The sequence below is a fragment of the Xenopus tropicalis genome, chromosome 1, assembly GCF_000004195.4.
Source record: "Xenopus tropicalis strain Nigerian chromosome 1, UCB_Xtro_10.0, whole genome shotgun sequence".
Classification (NCBI taxonomy): Eukaryota; Metazoa; Chordata; class Amphibia; order Anura; family Pipidae; genus Xenopus; species Xenopus tropicalis.
In genome coordinates, this window is record NC_030677.2 from 40,045,051 (window position 1) to 40,065,375 (window position 20,325).

Consider the following 20,325-nt stretch of genomic DNA (forward strand, 5'->3'; position numbering starts at 1 on the left):
ATTTCCTGTAGCTGTAAGCCTCCAGTTTGGGGTTTGTACATCAGGGTCACTAGAAACAGAATGCTACTTTTTATATATCTCTTGATTTTAGGGTGATTCTCAGTTGGACTGCCATAGAATATTTACCCTTTGGTTCTTGTGTCACTCCAGTGTCTGAAAGGTCAGCTTTTACCTAAACTTCAGAATGTTAGTCTAAACAGGTTCTTTTGCAGTAATTAGCTGTATTTTTCACTATCTGTTCTTCCTTCCGTTTAACAAAATGCCCTGTCCTTGCTGATGATAAGTTGCCCCTCAATGGCCCAGCCAAAGCCCTGATCTTAAACAAAAAAATAAATTTCAATATAGTATTTATAGGGGCTGATTTACTAATCCACGAATCCGAATCCGAATGGGAAAAATTCGGATTGGAAACAAACATTTTGCGACTTTTTCGTATTTTTTGCGTTCTGCAGCTCCAACCCGGCCCAAGGAAAGTCTCCCATAGGGCTCAATGGCACTCTGCAGCTCCAACCCGGCCCAAGGAAAGTCTCCCATAGGGCTCAATGGCACTCTGCAGCTCCAACCCGGCCCAAGGAAAGTCTCCCATAGGGCTCAATGGCACTCTGCAGCTCCAACCCGGCCCAAGGAAAGTCTCCCATAGGGCTCAATGGCACTCTGCAGCTCCAACCCGGCCCAAGGAAAGTCTCCCATAGGGCTCAATGGCACTCTGCAGCTCCAACCCGGCCCAAGGAAAGTCTCCCATAGGGCTCAATGGCACTCTGCAGCTCCAACCCGGCCCAAGGAAAGTCTCCCATAGGGCTCAATGGCACTCTGCAGCTCCAACCCGGCCCAAGGAAAGTCTCCCATAGGGCTCAATGGCACTCTGCAGCTCCAACCCGGCCCAAGGAAAGTCTCCCATAGTGCTCAATGGCACTCTGCAGCTCCAACCCGGCCCAAGGAAAGTCTCCCATAGGGCTCAATGGCACTCTGCAGCTCCAACCCGGCCCAAGGAAAGTCTCCCATAGGGCTCAATGGCACTCTGCAGCTCCAACCCAGCCCAAGGAAAGTCTCCCATAGGACTCAATGGCACTCTGCAGCTCCAACCTGGCCCAAGGAAAGTCTCCCATAGGGCTCAATGGCACTCTGCAGCTCCAACCCGGCCCAAGGATAGTCTCCCATAGGGCTCAATGGCACTCTGCAGCTCCAACCTGGCCCAAGGAAAGTCTCCCATAGGGCTCAATGGCACTCTGCAGCTCCAACCTGGCCCAAGGAAAGTCTCCCATAGGGCTCAATGGCACTCTGCAGCTCCAACCCGGCCCAAGGAAAGTCTCCCATAGGGCTCAATGGCACTCTGCAGCTCCAACCTGGCCCAAGGAAAGTCTCCCATAGGGCTCAATGGCACTCTGCAGCTCCAACCCGGCCCAAGGAAAGTCTCCCATAGTGCTCAATGGCACTCTGCAGCTCCAACCCGGCCCAAGGAAAGTCTCCCATAGGGCTCAATGGCACTCTGCAGCTCCAACCTGGCCCAAGGAAAGTCTCCCATAGGGCTCAATGGCACTCTGCAGCTCCAACCTGGCCCAAGGAAAGTCACGATACTGAAACTTGAATGAATCCGAAACTTTCGTACTCGGCGCGATGGCTACGAAAAAGTTGTAACAATTTACGAAAAAGTTGTAACAGCTACGAAAAAGTCGCGTCAATTTACGAAAAAATCGCAAAATACCGATCATTACGAAAAAAACGCATTCGGACGCTTTTCGGACGTTCGTGGATTAGTAAATGTGCCCCATAGTCTTGAAGGTTGCATTCATTCCAGGGCTGTAAAAGCTTTCCTGGTGAATACCATCTGCTCTACCCCTTAGCACTACCATCTCCACAGAACAGTGTTCAGAGCTTCTTAAAAATGATATGCCACTAGTGTGTACCAGGCAAATAGTAATCTGTGGCTCATATAGGCCTGTTTCTATCCATATATTCAATGTTCATGCATCTGGAACAAACATATTATTGGTTACAAAGAAACATATGAATGGTATTATCACGTCATCTATTTCTCTAAAAAGTCTACCTTTTGTGTGGAGTATAAAAGGGTTACATTTCTTTTGTAACTTTCCAAAACAGTTATCTAGTTCATCTTTAATATGCAGATAGGTGACGCACAACTCCATTGCTCATAACGTGAATTTCATTTCCTGAGTGTGTGAGTGACATCTCCCAGGGCGCATCTTTAATATCAGAAGGTGGCAATTACTTGGATAGGCAAGGGGGGAAAATATATAAGCTAAGGTCAAAAGAGGAGCATAGAGTATTGGTGCAGCAAAAGAGTTTACTTTTTTGCAAATTCATCCAGAATGTGAGAGAGAAAAGAAAAAACAAAAAGGAAAGCAGAGGCAAAAGCATCAGGGCAGGTCTACAGAAGAAGCAATTGGCTATTCAGCACAGGGAGCAGACAAGCTAGGATATATTACAAGTAAGGGGGTAGAGGATAGTCTGGGCAAGGAGTGTATGAGAGATGGGGCAGTTTCCATATGGCTAACATAATGACTGGCATCTATTGTAAGTATGGGCTATATAGGGATGCTCCAGGGTCCTATAGCAAAATCTATTTTTTAGTCCTCAGCCCGTTGTGGCTATGCAAAAATGGATGCAATTGTTCAGTCTGTTGTTGTATTGACCCAACTCATTACTTGCATCTAAAAACATGCTCCTAGCACTTACACATATTTGTGCCAAGTGCAATTATGTCCGATTAGTCTGTTCAGATGAATCAAATGCAAGTAATCCTATTGAACCTGGCCCAAATCCGTGGGTTCTGGAAAATTCCAGGGGTGCTGCTGTAACATGCTATGGACAGTCACTATTTATTGGGCTGGTGGGGGGCTGTTTGGGCCTCTGTATACAGTGCCAGGGCCTATTCTGAATCCCAGCCCAGGCCTGAGGGGAACCCTGGGTTTTCACTGCAGGCTGCATCAGTTGGTGCACAGAAGCCATTATAATGACAGACATAAGAACTGACACAACGCCCACGCTGATAACTGTTAGTGCAAATGCATAGATGCAGAAAAAACCCACAAATACAACTGCACTCACTTTAGGGTTTGTTTGTGTTCAAAATGGCACTAAGCACAATGTGCTTTGCAAGTATGTATTAAAGCTATGTATCAGTCTGAGTCCCACTACACCCTCTATATTGCTGAGCCCCCAGGAACTTGCAGGGACTGTTGTGCTTATTACGCCCCTGGGTGCATGGCTGGGTGCATATCACTCACTGATTCAAAAGCATTATTCTCAGTGCCCCTCCTTACAATCTTTTATAGGAATAATAGCATTTCTATGAATATATATTAAAGGAAAACTATACTCCTGAACATTAATCACAGAAAATTTACAACATTGTTTCATGCAAATTGTGCTTTTTCATGAGACACAATTCAGTCTAAAGTCTAAAGAGGCTCACTGCTGGTTTTCAATTAATTTCCCTATGTATATCTTTATTTACAGTGCTAGTACATATCCCTATTGTTTGTCTTCACATTAAAGAAATATGATTTATTACATAGTTTGAATATAAATACATGAGTATCCCCCTGCCATCATTTACAGTATGAGATCACCTGCACTGAGAGGGTTACATGAGAACAGGAACAAAGTGATCATTCATAGTGTTTTGGTCAAGGTAAAATGTTTGCTTTTGAGGCGAGTGTGAGCCTTATATGATGTATGATTGAGAAAATAACAGAGATGGAGAGATAGCAGAACATAAAGCCATTGTTTATGGTGGAAGTTACACGGCTGATTAGCTGAGGGGAACATGTGCCATCTTGCTGTGGAATCTGGCACACATCCCTGCTCCAGCTCTCAAATCTCATCCCTAATTTCTGTACTGTTGTCACTCATTGCTCATATTCATAAACATTATACGTCATACCCTCACTGTATCTACAGCTATAGGAATGGTAATGTTGCCAATGGAATTCTACACTGAACAAGTTAGGGCTAGATATTATGGTTTTCCATCTATTTAAGGGTGGGGCAGTTGTGGGTATAATGTAATAAAGGATGATAAGATTAAGTGGAGATTTTCTTTTAAGTGGGGCAACAATCTGCCTTTTAATTTCTATTAATTCATGCACCAACAGGCCGTCACTTAATTACTTAATTTCTTACAATAATAGAGATAGGAATGCACTCACTTCCCAAGACGCATTTTTATTGATCCATAGATAGACATGTACTCACTCCTTGAAAAACAAATTCTCTGCGTGCCTCCTCAGCCCACTCTTTATTAATACAGCTCTGCCAAATGCCGGCAGCATTGCATTCATTGGGGAGCACAGACACTTGCGCTCCACAGGCCAGGGTGCAAAGTGCAAAATACATGGCAGCTTGCACCTGTTTTTTTGCACTTTGCACCCTGTCTGTCACGCTCGGTATCCCAAACCCAGAACAAAAGCTGAGATCCCGGTCAAAGCTCACTCTTCTGCCTATAACAACCACCTTTCGCTTCGGGTGGAGCCCTCCGCTACTCGGGTGCCGCCAGGACTTGTTGTGAGAGGATCAGGGCGAATGTTCTGGGCAGGCAAGGGAACCTTGCGTTTAACGTAAAGTTTTAGGAAGCTGAGACGAAGTGGAGCAGGCCGAGGTCAAAACCGAACAGGCAGCGAGGTACAATATCGAAATCCGGAACACGTAGTCAAAAACAGGCAAGGGGTCAGTTCAGGCAGCAATCAGGCAAGGTCAAGGTCAGGCAAAGGGGTCAAAACAGTAGTCAGAATCAGAATAGCAGAAAACAGTAATCAGGAGGCAAAACCGAAGTTGGGCGACGAAAATATGCGCAGGCGCCTTTAAATATTTGAATTTCGCGCCTTGCGCGATGACGTCATACGTCGCGCCGGCTCAAGAGGGAGAGCGAGCACCGCCGCTCGCCAGAAGAGCCGGACGCGCGCATCGGCGCGCAAGGAGAGGCGGGCGTCCCCGCCTGGAGAACGGCGGGCGTCCCCGCTGCCCAGGTACTTTTACATTACCCCCCCCTCTAGAGGGGGCCACTGGACCCCTTGGTTTCTCAGGGTGTTTAGCATAAAATTGTCTGATAAGGCGGTCAGCCTTAACATTAGTGGCAGAAATCCATGATCTTTCTTCAGGACCATATCCCTTCCAGTGAATAAGGAACTGTAACCCCCCCCTGGATAAGCGTGAATCAATAATCTTTTGTATTTCATATTCAGATTGACCATCTACCAAAACTGGAGGAGGAGGAGAATGCTGACGAACCACCCTGGCAGGCTTTAAAAGAGAGACATGAAAAGTATTTGAAATTTTAAGTTCAGGGGGAAGTACTAGGCGAACAGAGGAAGGGTTAATGATGTCAGAAATTACAAAAGGACCAATAAATTTGGGACCCAATTTGGCAGAGGGAACCTTAAGTGAAATATTTTTTGAAGATAACCACACCTTATCACCAACCTGATATTCTGGTGACTCCTTCCGATGCCTATCAGCAGCCCTTTTTTGGGTGCTCACTGCAGAAGACAGAGAATTTTGAATTCTCTGCCAAACTTTTGAAAAATGCTCCACCATAGAATTAGCCGCAGGAACAGCAGAAAAATGTTCTGAAAAAGAAAAACCTCTTGGATGGAAACCATAAACAATATAAAAAGGAGACTCCCCGGTGGAAGCATGAGTGGCATTATTAAAGGCAAACTCAGCCCATGGAAGAAACTCTGTCCACTGAGACTGATTATTGGACACATAACACCTCAAATACTGTTCCAGAGATTGGTTAGTTCTTTCAGTCTGACCATTAGTTTGAGGATGGTAGGCCGAAGAAAAGGACAAATCAGTACCTAAAAGAGAGCAGAATGCCCTCCAGAACCTAGAGACAAACTGAACCCCCCTATCAGAAACAATATTCAATGGAGCTCCATGGTATTTAAATATATTAGTAATGAAAAGACCAGCCAAAGTTTTGGCAGAGGGGAGGGCGGGAAGGGGAATGAAATGACACATCTTGCTAAAGCGATCTACTACCACCCAAATAACAGTATTACCATTAGAGGACGGCAATTCAACAATAAAGTCCATAGAAATATGAGTCCACGGCCTCTCGGGAACAGGAAGTGGTTGTAATAACCCCTGAGGCAGAGTCCTAGATGGTTTGGAGCGTTGGCAAACTGCACAAGAGTTAATATAATTGCCAACATCTTGTCTCATAGTAGGCCACCAAAGGGAACGAGATAATAGTGAACAAGTCTTACTTTGGCCAGGATGCCCTGCTACCCTAGAGTCATGAGTTTCAGACAAAACAGCCTCGCGTAAATTTTCTGGAACAAAAAACCTGCCAGATGGTATGTTTCTAGGCAAGTTAATTTGAGCCTCAGAGAGAGAGGCCAAAAGGTCAGGACTCAGGGCAGCCACAATCACTTCCTTAGGAAGAATAGTGTCAGGTTCAAGGTTTTCTTTATGACATGAGACAAAACTCCTGGACAGGGCATCGGCTTTTAAATTCTTGGACCCAGGTCTATATGTTAGGATAAAATTGAAACGGGTAAAGAACAAAGCCCATCTTGCCTGCCTAGGGTTCAAACGTTTAGCAGATTCAATATACAGTAAATTTTTATGATCAGTGAATACGGTAACAGGATGTTTGGCACCTTCTAGCAGATGTCTCCATTCCTCGAAGGCCCATTTAACTGCCAACAGTTCTCTGTTACCAATGTCATAATTAACCTCCGTAGGGGAGAATTTCCTTGAAAAGTAGGCACAAGGATGAACCTTACAAGTAACAGGGTGACGTTGTGACAATACCGCCCCAGCCCCCACCTCAGAAGCGTCAACTTCAACGAGGAATGGTAAGGTGGAATCTGGGTGACGCAGAACTGGCGCAGAGACAAAAGCTTCTTTAAGAAGCTTAAAAGCTTCAATTGCGTCTGTGGGCCAAATACTGGGATCAACCCCCTTCTTTGTAAGGGCCGTGATTGGGGCCACCAGGGAAGAAAACCCCTTAATGAATTGTCTATAATAATTGGCAAAACCTAGAAATCTTTGAATGGCACGTAAGGAGAGAGGTTGAGCCCACTTCAAAATACCCTCTACCTTGGTTGGTTCCATTTCTAAACCTTGTTGAGAAATGATGTACCCCAGAAAATGAACAGAAGGAACCTCAAAAATACATTTTTCAAACTTGGCATATAATCGATGCTGTCTAAGTCTCAGTAGTACTTCCTGAACCTGACAACGATGATCCTCCAAATTAGAAGAATAGATCAGAATATCATCTAGGTATACTACAACATAGCGTCCAAGAAGGTCACGAAAAATATCGTTAACAAATTCTTGGAAGACAGCAGGAGCGTTACATAACCCAAAAGGCATTACCAAATATTCATAATGCCCATCACGAGTATTAAAGGCTGTTTTCCACTCATCGCCTTCCTTAATCCGGATTAAATTATATGCACCCCTGAGATCGAGCTTAGTGAAGATCGAAGCACCCTTAACCCTATCAAAGAGCTCTGAAATCAAGGGAAGGGGGTAGCGATTTTTAACCGTAATCTTATTTAGATTTCTATAATCGATGCAGGGCCTAAGCCCACCATCCTTCTTGCTTACAAAGAAGAAACCTGCCCCCGCAGGGGAAGAGGATGGTCTAATGAACCCTCGTTCCAAATTCTCTTTAATGTATTCTTCCATTGCTTGAGTCTCAGGAAGAGAAAGTGGATAGGTTCTACCTTTGGGAGGAACAGTCCCAGGAATTAATTCAATTGCACAATCATAGGGTCTATGTGCAGGTAGTAACTCAGCCGCTTTCTTAGAGAATACATCAGCGAAGGCTGTATATGGGGAAGGAAGACCCTTTAAAGTGGTTGTAGCAATGAGAACAGACCCTTTTAAACAAGATACTACACAGTGTGGTCCCCAACCTTGAATTCTACCGGAGACCCAGTCAATCTGCGGGTTGTGTTTTTGTAACCATGGGAGACCTAGAATCACAGGAGTGTCAGGACAATTGATTAGATAGAAAAATAACTGTTCCTTATGAGAACTTTTGATAGACATGACTAGGCTCTGAGATCTGGAAGACACAAACCCACACCCTAGCGGATTCCCATCAATAGCCAGTAACCTGACTGGGGGAACTACAGTGGTACAAGGAATACCCAGCTTATGGGCAAAATTAATATCCAAAAAGTTCCCGGCCGCTCCAGAATCCAAAAAGGCCGGAATCTTAGCATTACCGTACTCCCAATCGAGGAGCACGGGAATGAAGATTTTAGAGGAAACATAATGGGGAGTAGAAACTGCATTACCCAAACAAGACTCCCCAGACTTGTTTAGGCTTTGCAGTTTCCCGGCCTCTTTGGACAATCTTTGCGGAAATGACCACCCTCACCACAGTACATGCATAACCCATTAGTGCGTCTGCGGGTTCTTTCCTCTGAAGATAAACGAGTAGAACCCAATTGCATAGGCTCCTCTACTGGCATAGGGGTAGCAATGTTACGTATAGGTTCAGGTACCAGGGAAGAAGAGGGGTTTAAGGAAGAGGCCATTCTTTCTTGACGCCTCTCCCTAAGTCTCCTATCTATTTGAATGGATAGGAACATTAATGCATCAAGGGATGAAGGAGCAGGATAATTAATGAGACTGTCTTTAATGGCATCAGACAGACCAGTTCGGAACTGACTACGAAGGGCTGAATCATTCCACCCTGTCTCCACTGCCCAGCGGCGGAACTCTGTACAATACTCCTCAACAAGCCTCCTGCCTTGCTTGAGGGCACGGATGGTAGAGTCAGCAGAGGCTGCCCGATCAGGGTCGTCAATAGCCATGGCTTTAAAAAAGGCTTCTAGAGAGTATCGGGCAGGGTCAGATGAGGACAGAGTGAAGGCCCAAACCTGAGGATCACCCAACAGTAAAGTGATCACAAAATTAACCTTCGCTGTTTCAGTAGGAAAAGAGCGAGGCAAAAAACTAAGATAGAGTTTACATGCTTCCTTGAAAGCAAAAAATTTACTCCGATCCCCAGAGAACTTCTCGGGGAAAGGTATCTTAGGCTCTACAAGGGAAATTCCCAAAGAGAGCGGGGTAGGAGCTGGATCATCAGCTGCAGGTTGCTGTTGGAGAGAATCCAACCTAACGGCCAAGCCCTGGAGGCATTGGACAATTTGGTCTTGTTTGGTCTCTTGCTCCCTGAGACGCTGGAGGAGGTTTTTAAGCATGATCTCTGGAGAAGCGGACGAAGCAGAGGCCCCTTCAGCATCCATTTTCTTTTCAGGCCCAACTTACTGTCACGCTCGGTATCCCAAACCCAGAACAAAAGCTGAGATCCCGGTCAAAGCTCACTCTTCTGCCTATAACAACCACCTTTCGCTTCGGGTGGAGCCCTCCGCTACTCGGGTGCCGCCAGGACTTGTTGTGAGAGGATCAGGGCGAATGTTCTGGGCAGGCAAGGGAACCTTGCGTTTAACGTAAAGTTTTAGGAAGCTGAGACGAAGTGGAGCAGGCCGAGGTCAAAACCGAACAGGCAGCGAGGTACAATATCGAAATCCGGAACACGTAGTCAAAAACAGGCAAGGGGTCAGTTCAGGCAGCAATCAGGCAAGGTCAAGGTCAGGCAAAGGGGTCAAAACAGTAGTCAGAATCAGAATAGCAGAAAACAGTAATCAGGAGGCAAAACCGAAGTTGGGCGACGAAAATATGCGCAGGCGCCTTTAAATATTTGAATTTCGCGCCTTGCGCGATGACGTCATACGTCGCGCCGGCTCAAGAGGGAGAGCGAGCACCGCCGCTCGCCAGAAGAGCCGGACGCGCGCATCGGCGCGCAAGGAGAGGCGGGCGTCCCCGCCTGGAGAACGGCGGGCGTCCCCGCTGCCCAGGTACTTTTACACTGTCCCATGCAAGATAAATAAGCCTTACAAATGGTACATTTTCTCCTTAAGGCTGAAGCAGTGCCAGAAATTGATTTGTCAATAAGATAAGACATTGATTTATGAATTGCAGTTCATTTTAAGTGAAACATCTCTTTAACAATTCTCTGTCTTTTCAGTAAAATGAATGTGCTATGCACCTGATGCTGCAGTCACGCAGCAAGATTGATGCTAAAGCCTAGATGTGGCTAGTGTTTGAATGCTAAATTGTGCCAGTATTTGCACTTTTGCACCACAGTGCAGCATGATAAATAATGAGTGGACACAGGAGAGAATCCAGGAATTAGATAAATTGTTTTTCTATTGATTATCTGTCAATTTTTATAAATTGTAGAGCTTGCACAAGTACTACATAGAATATTATACCCAGTGAATAAAAACAGATTACTATGGAAGGCTAAATCACTGGAGGGTACCAATTTGTTACGCACCCCCCAAGTGATTATAATTAGTGATAAGCGAATCTGTCCCGTTTCACTTCGCCATAACAGCAATAAAATTTGCAAAACTGTGAAGAATTTGTGAAACGCATTTGTTGCGCGATTTTTTTGTCGCCCGCAATTTTTTTGTCACCCGTGTCTTTTTTGTCGCCTGCGTCTTTTTTGGTCGTCCGTGTCTTTTTTTTTGTCATCCGCACTTTTTTGACACAATCTTGCCCAATTTGACGTGCAACAAAATATTTTTGCGCGCGCCGAATTTTTCTGTGTTTGTCTGTGAATTTTCAAGTTTTGCAAAACAATTTGCCAATGGTGAAATGTGGAGATTTGCTGCGAATCCATGCCTGGAGAAAAAATTCGCTCATCACTAATTATAATCACTAACCTCAAACCCTGGCCTGGCACTTTTTCTCAATCCCTAGCCAGTGTTCAATGGGACGACCCATAGTAGCTGCTTCACTGGGCAGAATATTCTGTATATTAGTCTATGTTAAGAATTGAGCTAAAAAAGACACTGTAGTACAGGATACAGTTTGCATACCTCCATACCACATTAAATGTGAGCTTTACCTCCAGATGCAGGGGACCAAACATGGGATTGAATATTAGTCCACAATATTTTAAAGCCCTATTTTAAGTCCAAATATGTATACATATTTCATTGCATCATCATTTGTGTCTGAATTATATTGATGATATTTTTGTTGTATAGCAGAGCAACATTGATACTTTGTGGCTTGCTCAGTGTCTGAACCAGCTCCATCCATTGATCTGTTATTCATTAACATGTGATTATCACTCAATTCATTCCTGTTTGTACTTGTTGCACATTCATTTTGGTTTATTGGAAATTGACTGATGACTATTAAATTTACACTAAATCAAAGCTACAATGCTAAATCAATGTTTGAGGTTGGCCATAATGATAACAATCCCAAGAAGTGCACTGATGCTATGTATACCTTTTACTAACAATTTTAAACAAAGTAGGATCCCTTATCTGGAAACCCATTATCCAGAAACCCCCAAATTAAAGAAATGACTCTATTTTAATCTAATAATTCAGAATTTTAAAACTGATTTCCCTTTTCTCTGTAGTAATAAGGAAATACCTTGTAACTGATCCCAACTAAGATATAAATAATCCTTTTTAGATGCAAAACAATCCTATTGGGTTTAATTAATGTTCTATTGATTTTTTAGTAGACTTAAGGTATAGAGATCCAAATTACGGAAAGACCCCTTATCTGGAATACCCTTGGTCCTGAGCATTCTGGATAACGGGTCCTATACCTGTACTATTCAAAACCCATACTGAATAGTGAGAGACAAAAGGGTTGATTCACTAAAGTGCGTTAAAACGTGTGCTATTTATAGCGTGCGTTAAAAATTTTATCGCGTCTAAATTTTCGTGACTTAAGGCACGATTTACTATAAGCATATTTGCCTTAATTTACGCGCGATACTGCATGCTATATTTTAGTCGCGCTATTTAACGTGTACACTACTTTTCGCATGCGCGCTAATTAATGCACACGCGGTATTTTCCTTACTGTCTTTACTTCCTTCTTGGCTTCTTTCCTACTTACTTTACTTGTATGTACTGTATGTATGGCATGTCTATTATTATGTGTGCAACTTATGTCCTCAAAGCTGTGTAGTACAACATCAAATTAGGCCAGTAAATGGGGGGGGGGGGGCATTTAAGAATATTTAGCCAAATACTTAGGGGTCCATTTGCTAAAGTGGCTTAAATTAAGTGGGAGTTTTTAGACACAGAATAAATGGCAAATATTTTATGGGCACTTTATTAAACGGGGACAAATATAATATTGCAATTATTCTGGCAACAAAACATTGGATTGGCAGTTATCACACTCGCCAGAAAATACGCTACGTACTAATTAACGCAAGTTTTACTATTCAGCAAAATGGGCTAAAGGCAAAATTGTTGGCAGAATATTTTCAAACATTTAACCCATATAGCATATTGATGCTGTTACTGATAAATGTAAGAGTGTAGGGGAAACTACATGAAAGTATAGAATACCATATCAAGGAAGGCAAAATAATTAGACATTACCCAGTTCAAAAGTAGAAAACTAACAACTTTTATTTTAACACTAAAATTTGTAAAAAATTTAAAATATTTAAAAAAAAAAAAATTAGGCCTTGCTGCCCTTGATTTCAGCAACGTCCTGCTGAAGCTGGGTCAACTGGGCCTTTATGGTGTCAAGGTCCCCCTGCATCGACCGAAGTGTGGGGTCAGTCCACCCAGGTGTTGTTTGGGTCCCCACATCTTCGGTCTGTCGTGAGGGTCCCTTTGTCCACAGGAAAACCTGGTGCCCAGCGCTTGGCCTGGGGAGAGTCCGGGGCTGGGGGTGAGAACTGCAGGGCCTGGGGAGTGTCCGGGGCCTGGGGAGTGTCCGGGGCCTGGGGAGTGTCCGGGGCTGATGGAGCCTCTGGGGCCTCGGGGGACAATGGAGCCTCTGGGGCCTCTTCAGCCTCTGGGGCCTCTTCAGCCTGGGGGCCCTCGGGGACCTCTGCAGCCTCTGGGGCCTCGGTGGCCTCTTCAGCCTGGGGGGGCCTCTGGAGCGTGGGGTTGAGGCGCTACATCCAGCTGAAGTTCTGTGAGATAGTATTGCAAGATGTTATTTAAATATATTATACATATATATATATACAGATTATCAAAATGGAGTAACAGGCACTCACATCAAACAGAGTAAAGATGCCTGGGTGCAGTCCAAAAATAGGAAATGTAGCAAAAAGTAACCGGTACAGCACTCACAGGACTTACAGTATATAAAGTTCAAAAAAATTTATTGAAGGAAAATGTCTAACGTTTCGGCTACCACTGCAGCCTTTCTCAAAGACAAAGTGAATAAGGTGGATACACTCTGATATACACAAAATGGCGCGAAACAGTGACGTCACTGTGGGGGATACACATAAAATACATTAACACACAGTGTAGGTGAATAATAAAAATAAATAGTTGAAAATAAAAGCTAATACATTCTAAATGATGTCCCAACTTAAATAGTCAGATTCCCAACTACAGACCGGTTTCGCCGAGCCCCAAAAAGGGTTCATGGAACTTATAGTTTTGCACAATTTAGTGTCATCAGCAAAAATAGAAACAGTACTGTCTATGCCTGGAGGTGGGCATAGAGAGTACTGTTTCTATTTTTGCTGATGACACTAAATTGTGCAAAACTATAAGTTCCATGCAGGATGCTGCTGCTTTGCAGAGCGATTTGACAAAATTAGATAACTGGGCAGCAAACTGGAAAATGAGGTTCAATGTTGATAAGTGCAAAGTTATGCACTTTGGTAGAAATAATATAAACCCGAACTATCTACTGAATGGTAGTGTGTTGGGGGTTTCCTTAATGGAGAAGGATCTAGGGGTTTTTGTTGATAACAAGTTGTCTAATGCCAGGCAGTGTCATTCTGTGGCTACTAAAGCAAATAAAGTGCTGTCTTGTATAAAAAAGGGCATTGACTCAAGGGATGAGAACATAATTTTGCCTCTTTATAGGTCCCTGGTAAGGCCTCACCTTGAGTATGCAGTGCAGTTTTGGGCTCCAGTCCTTAAGAAGGATATTAATGAGCTGGAGAGAGTGCAGAGACTGCAACTAAACTGGTAAAGGGGATGGAAGATTTAAACTATGAGGTTAGACTGTCGAGGTTGGGGTTGTTTTCTCTGGAAAAGAGGCGCTTGCGAGGGGACATGATTACTCTGTACAAGTACATTAGAGGGGATTATAGGCAGTTGGGGGATGTTCTTTTTTCCCATAAAAACAATCAACGCACCAGAGGTCACCCCTATAGATTAGAGGAACGGAGCTTCCATTTGAAGCAGCGTAGGTGGTTTTTCACGGTGAGGGCAGTGAGGTTGGGGAATGCCCTTCCTAGTGATGTGGTAATGGCGGCAGATTCTGTTAATGCCTTTAAGAGGGGCCTGGATGAGTTCTTGATCAATCAGAATTTCCAAGGCTATTGTGATACTAATATCTACAGTTAGTACTAGTGGTTGTATTTATAGTTTATGTATGTGAGTGTATAGATTGGTAGGTGTGGGTTGGGTGTGCTGGGTTTACTTGGATGGGTTGAACTTGATGGACACTGGTCTTTTTTCAACCCTATGTAACTATGTAACTATGTAACTATCTGATCAGCTATTATCCTGGCTTCTGCTTTAAACCCAGTGGGTGAGCTGTAGCCTATAGGATAAACCCATGTAAATGGGACTTTTCTAGGAGCCTTAAGGAATTTCTTCCCAGAATCCTGTTATGACTTATTTGCATACGTATGAGGCGGTCTCCTCAATCCTTTTAGTTTGTTCGTTAAAACCCTAATAAAGTACAATAATTACCTTCCGCTATTTCAGCGATCAGATCTAAATTCCTGCGCTTCAGGTCCGACCATATCCGCTGAAGCAGGCAGAGGTCCATTTCAAGGGCAAACCTGTTGCGCAACCTGTCTATGAGGTAACGCAGGATTGCCCTCTTCCTCTCATGGACACCCCGTGTCACAAGATTACAACGTTGCCAAAATATACCTAGTAATGTATTTGTGCGACTAAATATTCCCCGCTATAGTAGCGAATATTATGGCGACTAGATATTCCCCGCTATAGTAGCGAATATTATGGTGACTAAATATTTACCGCTATAGTAGCGAATATTATGGCGATTAAATATTCACCGCTATAGTAGCGAATATTATGGCGATTAAATATTCACCGCTATAGTAGCGAATATTATGGCGATTAAATATTCACCGCTATAGTAGCGAATATTATGGCGATTAAATATTCACCGCTATAGTAGCGAATATTATGGCGATTAAATATTCACCGCTATAGTAGCGAATATTATGCGAATAAACGCACGCCATACATGCCAATGCTTTCGTAAAATTACTGTATTAAAAATGCCCATTTCCCTGCAAACTGGCGGCTGCATCACTCTAGGGCCAACACAGACTTGAATAAATCCCACTGCAAAGTCCATATTGTGTTGCCAAAAGCTCATTAACTGCACTTTTCTATAATTACCGCCTGCCCCAAGTAGGTGTTCATTTTCGCACAGACAAATGTGATATTTAGTGCGTCTAAGTGTTTGTGAATCATGTGTTCGTATTCATTTCTGCGCGCAAATTAACGCATGCTGTAGCGAGAAATGTAACGCATGTGATATGCGACTTAACGCACGCGGTAATACTGTAGTGAATCGCGCGTGAATTGTCGCATCTATTTTAACACAAAAAAAGTGCGATAAAACTTATCGACCTTTAGTGAATCAGCCCTAAAGAGTTTTAACAGATGTCTCCTTAATCCTGACTAACCAGGTGGGCAATACTCTTAATAGCATCCCTTGTGTATTCCTATACAGTGTTTTTAGTGATAAGATGGACAGTTATTTTTGTGTACATTGATGCTGGTACAAAGGGTATTTGGGCACCTTGTTGCCTGCGGGAAAGGATTGGTGAAAAAGCTCCCTGTGTACCATCACCATAATGACCATTTTCCCAACATAAATCACCTATTAAGCATACACTTATGTTAAAGCATTTAGTACGAATGGGAGTTCTATGAGCCACCCCCCAACTTTAACAACAATATAGAAATGTAACAATGCAGTGCAAAGTACAATTTTAATCACAAATTGGCCTATTCTTTACCCACAGTGCAGATATTTTTTTTTCAAAGAATTCCAGTGTAATTGCCAGCATGTCCATCACAACTTGCATGATGAGCCAATATGGAGGCACAAATTAGAGCCTGCTTTGTATCCACGTGCATGTAGGAATGGAGTAGTGATGTGACGCACACAACAGCACAACCAGCAGGGAAAATTGCAAATTACATAAGAAAAGGAGCTTTGCACTTTGCATCTTGGCCCTGGCTTCTTTTTGAAGCTGTCAGTCTGTAAGTGAATGAATTATATAAAACAAAGATTTGAACTGTTGCTTAGTTTAATACAAAAAGAGAGGGGGATTGATCAATGCACATTCCCTGGTCCCCTGTTTCATAAGTAAATTGTCTGTTAGTTTCATGCTAGTGCATACAGTATATTGACAAAAAACAGGGGTTTTTAGTTACAAAATCATGATCATAAGATTGGTAAGGTGGCTTACCAATCTTATGATCATGATTTTGTAACTAAAAACCCCTGTTTTTTGTCAATATACTGTATACACAACCTCTCTTTGTGTATTTATGCTTAGTTTAATAGACTGGTAGAACAAGTCAAGGGTTCCTGAACTAGGGGTCTGACTCTGAGTTTACAAAGCTTGCAGGCAAATGTGGATTACAGAACACTGCAGACTACAGACCACTTTTCACTGCATTATATAGATAGAAAAGGTTTCATTCAGGTATCAGGAGTCACATAGACAGGTACTATTACTATTACTATTTAGTAGCTCTATGCACCATTTGTCATTATACATGCTACGGGTAACAGAAGTAATAACAGGTAGCACAATCAAATAGATTTTTATATTTCACATTTTGCTGCTGGGCATAATAAGACTTTTATAAAAGATAAATAATTGACTGTATATCATTGGGATCAAGTAAATGCTACTTTTTATTAGTACAGAGAAAAGGTGTTAATTTTAAAAATGTTAAATTTTTGGCTTAAAATAAAGTATATGGGAAATGGCCTTCCCATAATTTGGAGCTTTTTGGATATTGGATTTCTGGATAATGTATCCCAAGTTTTTTTTTGCGCTTAATGAATCCCAAAACTTAGGGGCTGATTTACTTACCCACGAACGGGTCGAATGGAGTCCGATTGCGTTTTTTTCGTAATGATTGGTACTTTGCGATTTTTTCGTATGTTTTGCGATTTTTTCGGATTCTTTACGAATTTTTCGGATCCAATACGATTTTTGCGTAAAAACGCGAGTTTTCCTATCCATTACGAAAGTTGCGTAAAAAGTTGCGCATTTTGCGTAGCGTTAAAACTTACGCGAAAAGTTGCGCATTTTCCGTAGCGTTAAGTTTTAACGCTACGAAAAATGCGCAACTTTTCGCGTAAGTTTTAACGCTACGCAAAATGCGCAACTTTTTACGCAACTTTCGTAATGGATACGAAAAACTCGCGTTTTTACGCAAAAATCGTATTGGATCCGAAAAATTCGTACAGAATCCGAAAAAATCGCTAAACATACGAAAAAGTCGCAAAATATTCGTTTTCAAGTCGGAACTTTTCCAATTTGGGTCGGATTCGTGGGTTAGTAAATCAGCCCCTTAGAGTTAGGAAACTCAAATTCAAGCCCAAGATTTTTGCTAAAAAAAAAAAATTGTGCTAAAAAATCTACCCCCCACCACAGGAATAGGGTGGTTTCCATTACTATCTGTCTTATATAGTCTATACAACTAAAAAAGATGAATAGATTTAGGGGCATATTTATCAAAATACACGTGATAGTCAAACCAAAAATTGAATGGAAATGGTACTATTGCTCCTTGAATATGCACATATGTATGAAACATTTTGAAAGGGTTACTCATGGTTGGTTGGGTGTAGGTGGCATAGTTTTGATTTTTAATTTTCAAACAGCACAAATGTGGAAAAAGACACAACTGTTACTTGCAGCAGTTCTATGCAAATTGCAGCAAAAACACAATTGCCAATGTGTCCATAAATCCCCCAGTTACACTAGTTCTTTAGTTCTAATTTCAACCCCCACATATTAATATATCCGTATGTTACTGTCTGAGCTGCAGGGGGCAGGAGGAAAATACTAGTGCTTGTTATTGCACTGGATGCACCTTTTCACCTGAGGAAGTGAGAGGCATCCCCTAAAAGCAAAAGTCTGAGCTTCTAGATGCAGTGAAATCTATCTTCAACATGCGCTCCGGTCACCTTTCCGCTATTTATCCTTTCTGTCTGACACTTTAACGTGTTACATTCCTTCTGAGCAGCACGAACTGCATTCAGTGCAAATAGAATTCCAACAGGCAGATGTTGTTAGTAAGTGAGTACAACCAGGGTGAGGGAGCTGTGATATAAAATGTTTTATAGTAAAAAGATGTTGGGTCATAACATTATGTTAAGTTATCACAGGAATATAAACATGTTTCATTGTAAAGCCACTCTGGTCCCTTCTGCACTGTAATATTTTTAAATCATAAATCATCATTATTGCCATTAATAGTACAACATCCCTTTAAGAACACCAACCCCAAAGTGTCCAGAGAGGGGCAATGGTCATAAAATTGGTTTAGCCCAAAGAGAGGTATAAAGGCACATGCCATTGCTTTAATACCAAGAAAACAAAGGTTTTCATACTCATATGAACCTTCATATGACCTTATGTTTGCATATTACTCAAAGTCTGAGGTTTTATTGCTTATATCTGTAACTTTACAGCCCAATGTTCGGAGGAAATGGGGGAACTGCTGATGCAAAATTTTAGTCCAGCAACTTTGCAAAACCAAATGTGTGTTTCTGTGGTGATCCATTAATATTCAGTTTTTCTGCTGTTTGCAGAATATCTTCACTCCATTCACCCTGACAATGCAATCTAAGGCACTCACCCATCTCTCTATATGTATGTTGTTTATATGTTGAGTCCTGGTGTGTGGAAAAGGGTTTCCTATTCCTACAGATGTTTCCACTCTACCTATGTTATTGAATTAGAACCACAACCTCTGGACAAAACAAGGTAGGGAATTAAAGAAGGATTCAGTAGTTGACCCCACTGGTTATTTTGCCCTGTTCCCTCTAAAGCTCATTTTCCCTCTATGGCTCATTTTCATGCCAAAATACCACACCCTGTGTGCGCTGAGAGGAGGAAGCCTTTTCTGTCAGTGCATATTAAAGACAGGGCAGTTGATTAGTGTTTTCTACACCCACTTATTTACACTGGCAGAGAAAATGCCATGTGGGACATAATCTTCATTTAACTCAAAATTGGTGCAGTCCCGTCACCGCATGTCTGTCACTGCCCACACGGTGAGGATTTTGACTCAGACATGTTCCTTCTGTGTCAGCCAATATATGGGCCCATGGGAGATCCTGTCTATAAGGAAATAATTTGAAAATCCCATATGCAATGACTACACTGGAGTACAGTGCTCTCCTAAACAGTCTGCATAGGCTCTGATTTTGATTTGCTCATTGGCCAAATCAGGCAATGATACACTTTTTGACAATCTTGCCAGACGAGTGGATCTTGCCCAGCTTTGTGTATACCCAGTTTCAGGGTGACTGGTAATGCTCACTTTTATTCATTTCCCTTATACTAATAAAGGAAATCCCATGAATGCCTTTTTGGGTCACTTGGCTATACTGGCACAAGTTAGGGCGTGGGGTCCCTAGGGAACTCAGCAATTTTCATTCATTATGACATCCTTCAAGAGAGGATTATTTCACACACAAGCCTCAGAGACATTAATGAAGACCAGGGCAGACCATTACAATTGCCTCTGAACTAAATCATAAGATGCCATATGCTTATCTGGCAATCTGCTTCTGGTCTTCCAATCCACAAGGCCAACTAAAGGTGGTCATATACATTACAGTTATGATCTTTCCCATGACCACTGGAAAGATTGATCATTTTCTCTACTAACGTTAAGAGCGGAATTGTCAGATATGCAGGTAGAAACAAAAGAATTCTACCTCTATCTGACAATTCAGCATTAACATTTTGCCTTCTAAGGCGCCCAATAAAAATTTTTCCATCGTGTTCGAACAAAAAGGTCCCTCGTCTCCTATTTTGTATGATAATATTGCTGCATGTATGGCCGCCTTAAGCTACATTGACATTCCCAGTTAAGCATGCTGCTAAGTTCAGGGACCTGTTTCTCAGCTTATACTTGTATGCCTGGCCTGCAGGGAGGTGTAAAACACAATGTGAAGGATTTAGTTTGCGGCTCTACAACTTGCATTTTATTTATTATGTGCAGAGCTGACTCTTAAGCTCTCCCACTGTTGCTTCCTTCTAAACACATTGTT